Genomic DNA, 9899 nt, shown 5'->3' with positions numbered 1-9899 from the left:
AAAAGGTATCAAAACGCTGAAATGAATTTTTAAATTGTCCTAAAATCCTGAAATAACCTTCAAGTCGTAAAAAACACCAAAAATGGCGACGCAATTGCTTAACTAGTCTATAATTACCTAAATGGTTTTAAAACACAAAAATCTTTAAAATGGCCTTACAACTCCAATTATAATCTTGAAGAAAGCATCTTGCATTCACGTCAAAATGCAAAAAATGTCAAAACGTATTATTCTGTCCAAACTTTTTCGCCAAAAACTGTAAAGCCAATAAGTTGTAATTGTATTTCAATTTTAGTTATCCTAACTTTTAACTCAGATAACTTTTGTTCAGAATTTTACCAGCATGTAACCAAGATGTCTGAATTTGTACAACTCACCAGTGGGTCGCAACCCATAGGTTAAGAAACGCTGGTCTAAACTATAATGGGAAGCTTACTAAGATTTTAGTTACGAAAAGTTTAAGTTATCAATGTATTTTATAAATCGTAGAATTTTATCTAAAACTTATGTTTAAAATTCTCGATCTAAGATTTGCTTGAAATTATCAGCCAAATAAAAATTTTGTTACGGTGAATTTAGAAAGCTTCTTAATATACTGATTTTCATAGAATTATAGAATTACTTCAACTCAATTTTTAACGATGCTGACATTTCAAGAATAATTCAAAGGAATCATGCTACACGCAACACAAATTTCTCTAACCTTCAATGTAAGGTTGGATGTATTACATCCATGCTTGCAAATACTCATTTCAGCTAAAATAATGTTTTTCGGAATAATAAAACCAAAACATGATATGATGACATGTTTTACTTATAACTTACAAGAAGAGGCTACACAGTATGCGTTTGAAACATAAAACCTGTAAATTTTGCTTTCTATGAGTCACAATCAGCGATTTTCTGATCGCTGAGTGAGATTTTCTGATCGCTGAGTGAGTGAGTGTGTGAAAAATCGCCTGATTGTGACTCTCATGAACTGAAATAAACAGGTTTAATATGTCAAACACATTCTTTGAAACCTCTTCTTGTATCCTACCAATTCAAAATTTGATCATGGCATCTGAGAATTTGCAACCTTGATTACGTCATCTGCATATGTTTCATGCAACAAATGCAATGGCAGTTCTTACAATACACTGCAGCGTACAAGCAAGTTTTTTTAGAATGCATATTTTTGTATAAATCTTCATGGAATGATTTTTTAGACGCAATGCATTTGGAGAAACTAATTTTGTTCGAAAAATAAGCTAACATAAAAATTTCAAAATTATCTCAAAAACCTTCCGGCGACCACACTACATACTCTGTTTATGTAGTGAAACATTGCAAATTCTGCATACTTTTCATGCAAATCCGTAATAAAATCATTCATTTCCCGGTTGCGTGTAGAACTAACATTTGCATTTGTTGAATTATTTTGTTTGTCCACACACTCCATTGAATAACTCCTTCAGAATCAGCACCATTTAAAAAAAAACCACATCTAAGTAATAATCCACTGAAAGCCCAATATTGCTATCGTGCTAAGCTTAAATGTCATGTCCATCAAGATCATCTGTTTCCACTGGAATCACTGAGCCCCATTCCCAAACAGTTGCAATCGCTGCCGACACAATAATGATTGCAACTGTTTTTTTCTTTCTCCTAATTAAGTCCATCAAGCAACGCTCATCTAGATAACAGTGCCTCTGTCAACAGTCAGCCCTCGCATCTCATCTGCAATCCACCGCAGTACACCTGAATCCAGTTCAGTCAAGCATTTCTATTCAACCTCATTTGCACTCGACTCTTATCCAACGACATCAATTGTACAGCGACGAACCCTCTGTCAGTCGGTCAGTCCTCGGGTCAACAACATGTCGGGTGGGAAAATTGCACCATTCAAAACAATCATTTCACTCGGTCACTCTGCTTAAAATTCCTCCTCCTCATCGTCCAGTTTGCACTCATTTTCCACTTTGCTCCGTTTTAAATCATCTCCGTAGCACTGTTTTTCACCTCCAAACATAACAAGGCAGAACATCTTCATGATGCAGATTTGTTGCTCTCTTTCAGCACTTTTCTCGCACATTTCAACTGGTTGGTATTTAGCATCCCTTCCCCTCATCAACAGACAAGATCGACCACCGCAATTGCATCACAAAATTGCAACCATTGCACACCAAGCCACTGCCACCGCCAAGCATCGAAACGTAGAATGCAAATTTGCATCCCTCCCGTCTTCTTCTCTCAAGGCGGGCACATCCTCACAAATATTCTATCAAGTCACACTAGAGCACCAGATTCAACGGAAAACATCGCAAAAACGGTTCAATTGAAGCTGTAAATTTATGCCATGCATGGCTTGGCACCGCGCAAACACTTACACAAAATATGCACCCCGAGCGTCGTCGTCGTTGTCGTCGTCGTCGAACTTGTATACAGAAGCGCCTTTTCTGTGGTCTATTCCGGGGATTTAATCGAAACACGTGAACCCGCGAAATCGCGAAACTCTATAGACTCTAGAACACGAAAAAGCCGCTACACTTCTGTCCGTCGATACACGACCGTTTTTGGTGAGGATTTGATTGAAACTGAACGTTGCCGATTGGCGTCTGGGGCCTGGAAGCCGTCGCGTCGTCGCTGCCGAGACTCGCGACGTCGCGCGCGCGAACTTGTTTCTACCCCCTCGTTCACAGATGGGGAGCGGACGGATCTATAGGGTAGTTGCGACGCACGAGTCGAAGTCGGCTGCTAGAAGGAGGCGTCGATGGTAAACAGATGGCGAGATGCGAATATGTAAGCCGCTCGCGAGCATCGTGCTGAAATGAGTAAACACAAACACTAAAGAGCTCGCCGCGCCGGTTGGTGAGTGGCTCACCCTCTTTGGCATGGTGAGATGGAGAGCTTTCCGGCGGCGTTTTATGGTGAGACGATCCGTCAGAGGCTGGAGCTTTTTCTAGGGGTGTCTAAGGATGTATAGGGTGAATGTATAACATTTCGTCCCCCGAAACGAAAATTACCATTATCTTTTTCTTGATCGTACCGTTAACCGCACTATGAAAAGCCACATTATCGACTCTTAAGTTAACAGTGTTTTTCGCTACCTTATTGATAAAACCAATTATTTTTAATAAGTGTTCACTCGGCTGTCGACATAAGCAGGCCACTCTCGATGTGTGCTTCGCGATCGGCTGTTTTCTCGGCAGCAACCATTGTGTGGTCCTCCTCATTGTTCTTCATCAGCAGTTCTTTCGGTCGATGCGTCGTCGACTTTGGAAAGCAACCGTTTCGTGATGAGTATGTGAGTGCTGACCACGTTTTGCGTCCATTGCTGCAATGGACGCGCTCTGACCCTCGTTGGCGTACAACAATTTGCCATACAATGAAACTACTGGAAGTGGCTCCAGTTCTGATGGAGGAGGCTTTTTGCATAGCGGAAGATAAAGTGTTTATTGTGTTGTACCTTTTGACTATAGTTTTAAGATGTATTGTATAGTGAACAAGAATCCTCGGCTCTGTAAAGTTAATTCGGTTGAGCCTTATCAAATAAATTAATAAACAAAAAAAAAATTATTTTTAATAGGTCACTTCATGCCAATCTTCGCCAGCTAAGTGGTCTAATCCAGTGCTGTCGTGGTAAATTATGAGCTGGCTATTTTTTTATTTTTCTTTGATGCACCCCCGTCCAACTAAAATTCATGTGCTCCTTTTAAGGGTTGTAATTCAGGAGTGTACACACAATTTAGTTCCCTCTAATTAAAGGTGTCTACAATCAGCCCGTCTTAAAATTAAAAGTATACTAGTGATCGCGCACGGTCAGGACCCTTTTCTACGTTGTGTTTATTATATAAAAGAGACCGATTTATTGGCCGTCCTGCCATGGCGGAGGCATTAAACTATATTCATATCACAGGGATAGCACATGACAGAGAAACGAATAGTAACAATATACAACATAACTAAGTGGTGACATCTATTGGTTGGTACAGTAATTAGTATATTCTGAGGCTAGAGGTAGTAGTTGTTCCTGCACGAACAACTAGTTTTTAGGGAATTGGATTTTCAGTGAACGTTGGATCAAAACACAAGGATGCTTTATGTCTGACGTTTCAGTACTGCAATTAATTAATGGAACTTCTCTGAAGATCTTTGATCTCGCTTTAAGTGCTTGAAACATCCCTGAAAATAATGAAATTTCCCAAGAATTTCATCTGATATTTTTTGGATTAACCTGAGATCTCGGAACTGAAAATACGAACCAGTCTAAGGCTGAAAGTATCTCTAATAAAAAAAATAATAATTTCGGAACTTTGCTAAAGTTTTCGAAAATGTTCAGACTTTACCGGACCTTCAGTAATGTAATTTCCTTGAACACCTTGAGGTTCTCTGGTTATCTCTGATGTTCTCGCAACTACCCTGAAGTTCTCGCAATTCTCCTGAAGGTATTGGTACTGTCCTGAAATAAATTGAACTATCATGAAAGTCTTGAAGCTCCCTGGATATCTATGAAATTCTGTGAAGTTGCCAACATATGTTTGATGTTTTCTTAACTAGAAGAGGTCTGAACTTCAAGTGATATCCCAGAACTTTGAAATTTTCATGAAATTCACTTAGCTGTCTTGAATTTATCTAAATTATCCTTTACACATCTATAAACTTCCTCAAAAGTCTGGACTTTTCTGAAGCTATTGATGATGATAACGGTTCCACCTCTTACCCTACAAAGGTTTGAGCTGGACGATGTACATATCTTTATGATGATTAAGTATAACATCTTAACTAGCAAATAAAAACGAACTGGTTACAGTTACAGGAATTTATTCCCTCAAAAATTTTCAGTTGCCCACATGGCAATGAAGTTATCCAGTACTATAACATCCAGCATGTACTAATTTCTAGTACAATAAGCCATCCAGTACCATCCTGCATGCATAATAAATCAAGTATTGCATACTTCACGGCGTAAATCGAGAAATTCTACAGTGTGCATGCATAAGGGCGTAAACGGGATGATCGATTATCTTCGTCGATTGTCTCTTTTTTGACGTAGGACTACGTCTTTCGGGAAGAAGGGGGTACAATTTATGAAAAACGAAAAATGAAATTATGAAAGATTTTGAACGTTAATAACTTAGCTGCCCCAGGACCAATTTCAATTATTTTTTCACCAATCGATCAGAAACATTTCTACGCATCGATAACAATGCTCTTGACTGTTGATTTTCAAATTGAAACTATTGAAAAAGTGGTAAATGTCAAGCATTGTCCAAAAGCTTCTAAATTACTAACGAATCCACCAATTACGTACATGCATGTGAATGAGAATGGTTCCTAGATGAAACAAGTCGAAGTGACATTCGCCTACGATCTTCGGGTGTGTACGAATAGGGAGGATACAATTGCGGAACATTTTGTTGCCAATTCAGAACAACACGCCCCCAACGACCACACTAAATGCTGTTTTTTTTTCCTGGATTTGTTTTCCGTGCTGAGCACCAATGCTACCCACACCCATGCTTGGCATACACAGTTTTGGTCACGAACTGCTCATTTGCTTATAACTTTGCACACAGTTGACGGAACATAGTTCTTTTTAAAGCAGTAGATAGAATAGAGTGTCAGCTTGTTAAAGATATGTAAAATAAAGTAGATTTTAATGCTAGTAATAAACTTTATTTGTTTTTGCGTTGCAAAAATGAGGTGAGAAATGCTCACTACACTCGGAATTTAAGTGTTAAATTGATTAGTGTTGATTCAAATGTTAAGCTTTACCTAATCTTCGCATATCTATAGTAAATTATGAGCCTAATCTATCAATTACTTTAAAGAAAAATAAATTTCAACATCTGAGTGAAAAGTTATTACCAAATGAGCAGTTGGTGTGTACAACTGTGCATGCTCACACCTGGACCCTACCTATCGACCCATCAACTCATGAACCGGGAACCCCGAAGGAAGGCGTGATCAGAGACGTTATGCCTCAGAACTTCCCGGCAGCGTTGACTGGGATTGAACCCAGGCCTGCTGGGATGCTTACCACTACACCACGGGCGCCGCTGCTCTCTAGAGTTGTAATCTTGTAACCAAACTTGGAAGCAGGGGATACTCTATATAAATTCTATTCTAACTCTTTTCTGAAATGAACTTGGTGGCCCTGAAAAAGGCCGTTTTGTTACATTGGTGATAAGTTTTAACCTCCGAAAGCGTCCCTGTCGCTTCAGAGCGTAGATGATATCCATGGCCGTGAAGGTTTTGCGCTTGGCGTGTTCAGTGTAGGTGACGGCATCACGCATATTTTCTAGGAACACCTTCAGCACACCTCGGGTTTCCTCGAAGATGATCAGACCGGAGACGCTTGACATAACCATGTTGAGCCTGACGACGAATGGCAGGCTACCATATTTTCTCGCTTCCCATTGGCTATATTATATAGCCAATGGGAAGCGAGAAAATAAGGTACCGGCAGAGCTGGTTGTCTATATAAGAGGTTGCTATCTACGCTTTAGGCTTAGGTGTCCTAGCTTCGGCTGGACATATACTAAAATTGGAACGATACAGAGAAGATTAGCATGGCCCCTGCGCAAGGATGACACGCAAAATCGTGAAGCGTTCCACATTTTTTTTTTTTTTTTCGTGTGATGGGAAGACAGCGCTCCCGGAGCAGGCTCCGAGAGAAAACGGAGAAGAAGGACAGCGGTGAGGGTAGCTTGAGTGTACCTATTTCGAATAGGTACGCTACTCTTCCCACCGATGTAGGGAATCCCACCTCAGCCACGGTGAAGCGGTCTAAGAAGAGGAAGAAAAATCAAGGCCAGTCCGATGGTGCGAGTGGACGGGACGATGCCACCGCGACGAACGTCAGCGTCATTGGTGATTTCGGCGACGCCGTCGACAACGAAACTGCTGCCAGCCCGAGTGCAGCAAAAATGAAGCTTCCTCCACTGGTGGTGAAGCAAGTCCCACTCAACACGCTGATTGGCGATCTTTCATCGCTGGGCGTTGCAGCTGAGTTTAAGCTCGGCAGGATCGGCACCAAGGTGATGCTCCGAACCAAAGCGGAGTACGAAGTGGCCGTGAAATATCTGAAGGATACCAAGGCGGAATTCTTCACGCACGACATCCCCGGTGAGAAGCCCTTCAAGGTAGTCATCAGGGGTCTACCAAACTTCGACCCCAAGATGGTCGAAGCCGAAATCAACCGGTACAAGCTAGCCCCAATCGCTGTCTTCCGAATGACAAGGAGAGATGAAAACGTGAAGACGTACCCGGATTGTCTTTTCCTGGTGCACTTCCAGAAAGGGACGGTGACGCTCAATGCGCTACAAGCCATCCGATCGATCTACTCCATCATCGTACGGTGGGAGCCATACCGTGGCGGTCATCGTGACGTAACGCAGTGTCAGAGGTGCCTCAATTTTGGTCACGGTACCCGCAACTGCAACATCAAGCCACGCTGCAGCAACTGCGCTCAAGAACACGCCACTTCCAACTGCCCTGCGGATGGAGCCGTGGCGATAAAATGCGCTAACTGTGGTGGTGCACATCAAGGCTCTGACAGACAGTGCTCCAAACGCGAGGACTTCAAACGCATCCGAAAGCTGGCGTCAAGCAACAATCAACCAGGACGCAAGAAGGACAAAACCCCATCATTCAGGACGGAGGATTTTCCGCCTCTTCGTGCTCCCCAGCAAAGGCAAGCGAATTCGCGGGTGCAACCCGCCCCCCCCCCTCAAGAAGCTTCCGGTGATTCTGCTGGTCAAAGCTCTCCATCCCCCCCTGGATTCTGGAGACAACCAACAGCACAAAACAACAACCCCGATCTGTTTTCAGCGGATGAACTGATGGAAATTTTCGTCAACATGTCCGGTGCTCTTCGTAAGTGCCGCAATAAGCCCGAACAGATCCAAGTGCTCGGTAAGTTCATCATCCAGTATGGCGTCTAAACCGCTAACTATCGTCACCTGGAATGCTTGCTCCGTAAGGGCAAAAAGGATTGAGCTTGCCGACTTCCTCCGCAAGCACAGCATCGACGTGGGCCTTCTAACCGAGACCCATCTAAAGTCCGGCGACAGCTTCTGGTTGCCTGACCACAACATTATCCGGCTTGATCGCACCAGCTCCAGGGGGGGTGGTGTTGCGGTCGTCGTCAAGAAAGGAATAAAATACCACACTCTGTCCCATATCCGCACCTCTATCATCGAGGCCCTTGGTGTGGAGGTGGAGTCGTCGACTGGATACGTCCAGTTCATCGCCGTCTACTGCCCTCGACAGTGTGCCGCCAGCAGTGGACTAGCGGCTAAATTCAAGAAGGACCTGACCACCATCACCCGTACCGGTTCTCGCTTCGTAGTTGGAGGAGATCTGAATGCTCGCCATGAGGCCTGGCGGAACTACCAGCAGAACCAGAACGGTCGTCTCCTGTTCGACCACTCACAGCATGGGCTGTATTCCGTTTGGTTTTCGGATGAACCAACATTCATCTCACCGGCGGGCAACCCTTCGACGCTAGACCTGTTCCTGACAAATATCGGCTTATCCAAGCCGGTAGCCTTGAACGAACTCAGCTCCGACCACCAACCGGTGGTGGCTGAACTGGGCTGCAACGTGGCTCCTGCTTCAAGCCTGCGCAAGGACTACCATCGCGTAAACTGGGCCCAGTTTGGACGCGTGGTAGACAGGCACATCATCGACAACCCGCCGCTTGACACCGTGGAGGACATCGACCGAGCGTTGGAGGGACTCCACCAAGCCATAACCGTGGCTGACGAGGCGTGCGTCCGACGAGTTCCTGTGAGGGGTAAGTTTATTGCCATTGATTCCCACACCCAACTTTTGATTCGCCTGAGAAATGTTCGTAGACGCCAGTTTCAGAGGACTGGAGATCTGGGCAAAAAACGTGAAATGGCTGATCTGAACAGACAGATTGCTTCCAGAATGGACTCACTCCGAAATGAAAGTTTCGGGCGTGTTGTCCAGAATCTGGACGACCGCTCCAGACCATTCTGGAAGGTAGCCAAGGTCCTGAAAACTCATCCCAAACCCATTCCACCTCTCAGAGTCGAAAATGATGACGATCGGCTTTTAATCACCCCACAGGAGAAAGCAAATGCAATCGGCGAGCATGTCGCTTCATCGCATTTGCTTGGCTCGAATATCCAAAGTCCGCTCGAAGATCAGGTTGCGCAATGCGTTCAAAACCTAGATGCCTCCCCTTGTGTCGTGCCTCCGGCGGATATGATTACAGTACAACAAATTTGCTCAGCGCTGAAATGCACCAAGAACATGAAGGCTCCCGGGTTTGACGGTATATTCAACTTGATCTTGAAGAGACTCAGCATGAAAGTGCAGTCTCTTCTAACCGCTATCTTCAACAGATGTTTGGAACTGCACTACTTTCCAACCATCTGGAAAGTAGCGAAAATCATACCAATCCGCAAACCCGGTAAGGATCCAACATTGCCTTCAAGCTACAGACCAATCAGCCTCCTTTCAGCGCTGAGCAAATTGTTCGAGAAACTCATTCTCAATCGTTTGCTCAAGTTTGTCGAGGAAAATAACATTCTCCTTCCGGAACAGTTTGGATTCAGAAAGGGGCACTCCACCAATCATCAGCTAGTACGGGTGATGAATAAGATCCAAAGTAACAAAGCTGTATCCAAGTCCACAGCCATGGCCTTGTTAGACGTTGAAAAGGCGTTTGACAATGTTTGGCATGACGGACTTGTGTACAAGCTTTGTAACTTCAACTTCCCATTACATCTGGTTAAAATCACCCGTAACTACCTTCAGCAAAGGTCGTTTAAGGTATCGTTGAATGGTTGTCTTTCCGACACGTTTTCCATCCCAGCAGGAGTGCCGCAAGGCAGTCTGCTGGGCCCCTTGCTTTACAGCATTTATACTTCCGACATTCCTCT

General features: G+C 43.8%; 1 non-coding gene across 1 annotated transcript; it reads left to right on the top strand.

Annotated features, from left to right (window-relative positions):
- Positions 1-6499: 6499 nt before the first annotated feature.
- LOC135701680 (U6 spliceosomal RNA) lies at positions 6500-6606 on the top strand. The gene has a single exon (XR_010517648.1). It is a non-coding gene; the product is annotated as a U6 spliceosomal RNA (small nuclear RNA).
- Positions 6607-9899: the final 3293 nt, after the last annotated feature.

Source organism: Ochlerotatus camptorhynchus, unplaced genomic scaffold (assembly GCF_037179485.1).
Source record: "Ochlerotatus camptorhynchus isolate MF236.1 unplaced genomic scaffold, CSIRO-AGI_Acam_v1.1 ptg000172l, whole genome shotgun sequence".
In the NCBI taxonomy this organism is placed as follows: Eukaryota; Metazoa; Arthropoda; class Insecta; order Diptera; family Culicidae; genus Ochlerotatus; species Ochlerotatus camptorhynchus.
This window is presented reverse-complemented; position numbering and strand designations above follow the sequence as displayed.